The sequence below is a fragment of the Octopus bimaculoides genome, chromosome 4 (genome assembly GCF_001194135.2).
Source record: "Octopus bimaculoides isolate UCB-OBI-ISO-001 chromosome 4, ASM119413v2, whole genome shotgun sequence".
NCBI classification, from domain to species: domain Eukaryota; kingdom Metazoa; phylum Mollusca; class Cephalopoda; order Octopoda; family Octopodidae; genus Octopus; species Octopus bimaculoides.
The window spans coordinates 118,091,266-118,093,715 of record NC_068984.1 but is presented as its reverse complement, the minus strand read 5'-3'; positions in this window follow the sequence as shown (position 1 = coordinate 118,093,715).

The window sequence follows — 2,450 nt, the reverse complement described above, 5'->3', positions numbered from 1 at the left end:
TATATATATATATATGCATACATTCGGCAATTGGGCCCTGGTTCGGGAGTTCCAAGGTTTTAAAGATTGTGAAACTACCGCTCAGTCACTATTATTCCATGGTCTCTTTTGACTCACAGTAGTAACACTTCTCAAGATACTTGCTATGTGTTACTTTGCTTCTGAAGGATGTGGGCCAACAATCAGACCAGACTGATAAGCAAGTTGTTGACGTTGTTCAAGTCATGATAATGTACCGATACCGTTAAAGATGGTAGTTATTCAAGTGAAAGCTGTTACGTTTGTATGACAAGTTGTACGACAATTTCAAGAATACAAAGATTTTATAACGTGGTTAGTGATGATGGAGAGCCTGTATTTATTCATAGAAACAACTTGGTTCAATGTACCATTATTATCTTTCAATTCTGTTTCCATTCCTTGTCGAGTGTCTTTCCTAACTCATAAGGCAGAGAAACGCACTGTATACATTGGTAGACCATTAAGATAAACACACCAGGTTCAATGTACCAGTTGAACATTGGAGTCGATGTAATCGGTTACCTCCTCCCCCACCGAAATTGCTGATATCATGCCAAAATTTGAAACCAATATTATTGTCGAGCTGGCAGAATCGTTAGAGAACCAGAAGAAATGCTTTGAGGTATTTATTTCAGTTCTTTACTCCCTGAGTTCAAATCCTGCCGACGTGAATTTTGCCGTTTGTTTCTCCGGGGTCGATATAATAAAGTAGAATTAAGTACTGAAGTCGACTGAGTCGACTGGCTCGCTTCCCATGAAACTGATGGCCTTGTGTCAACTTTGGAAGCAATTTAGGTTTGCGAGCTAAAGGAATTGTTAACGCTTCGGACAAAATACTTTGCAGCATTTCCCCTGGCTCTTTACGTTACGATTACAAATCCCACCGAAGTTAACATTGCCTGTTTCGAGGTCGATAAAATAAAGTACTAGAGAAGTACTGGGGTTGATGGTATCGACTCACTAGCTACCTTCAAAATTGCTGACCTTGTATTATTATTATTATTATTATTATTATTATTATTATTATTATTATTATTATTGTTCAGTAGTTTTATTTTTATAACGTGCTTTCACTTCACTACCGAGCGCAGCTCTGTGCGCCTTGGGTATGTGCTGTGGTTTGCTGTGGTGCTCTTATGTTTACTGTATTGAAAGTGTTTTGCGTAGGATGTGTGAAGTGCCCAGTAGTGCAATTTTCTGTATGTTATATATATTTGTAAGTCCTGGTGTTTTTGTTATGTATTTGTCTGATTTTTTTTTTATTATACCTAAGGCACCTACTATGATAGGAATTGTTTCTGTTTTTAGATTCCACATTCGAGTTATCTCTATTTCCAGGTCTTTGTATTTTGAAAGTTTTTCCATTTTATTATTATTATTATTATTATTATTATTATTATTATTATTATTATTATTATCATTTTCATTATCATCTTTCAATTCTGTTTCCATTTCTTGCCGGGTGTCTTCCTGATTCATAGGGCAGAGAAACGCACTGTATACATTGGTAGGCCATTAAGATAAACGCACCAGCTCACCTCAGTAGTACCAGCAACAGCCATGGGAAATATATTGCGGTGACCAACTGAATTTATTTCATATATACGAACAAATTTTACAATCAATGTTCGGAAATTCTGTGCGTTATAGCATAAGTATAGTGAGAAAATATGTTTAGCAATCGCAGCACACATGGAATCTATTTTTTGAGAGTATATATAAAAACTAATGGAATTTAGAAACCTAAATTTTCAGACGACTCTTCATTTTGTCTAAAAATTATGCCGACCCCTTCTTCAAGAAAGTGAATACATCCCATGAGACATAAACGGTTTCTGCCGTAAGCAGCACCATTAATTTCAAATTTTTAGATTATCCAGCAAATTTCGATTCTAGACAATTTGCAACCAACCATATTTTTTGGTGCAACATTTGCACTATCAAAATAACACCAATTAGGTAGTAATGTCGTAGCTGTTGGCAATTCGTCGTATAAAAAATGTACGAATTTTTCATAATTTATTGACCTTTGATGGACGAAAAAAATTAAGTTAATCTAATCTCAGTTTCACCTAGAGAATCATATTCCTCATTAGTTTCGAGTTATCTTAGCCAAAATATAATTTAACGTCTTCAGTAAGGTTTATAACTAAGTGTCAATGATTGGATAAAAATGAGAGTCAAAACATTATATAATTCATGGGATCATATTTGTGCTGCTGTAGATATGGCCCTAGAGCATGTAGTCTCCATTTTAAAGACAATTGAGAGTTTATTGACTGAATTTGTCATCCATATTGAACAGCGACTAACTAGGAGTTCTACCCACAGATATGGATATAATAATATACAAGTAACTTCGGTTTGCTCTCTCCTTTTCTTTCTCTCTCTCACTCTTTGTGTGTATATATATATATATATATATATAT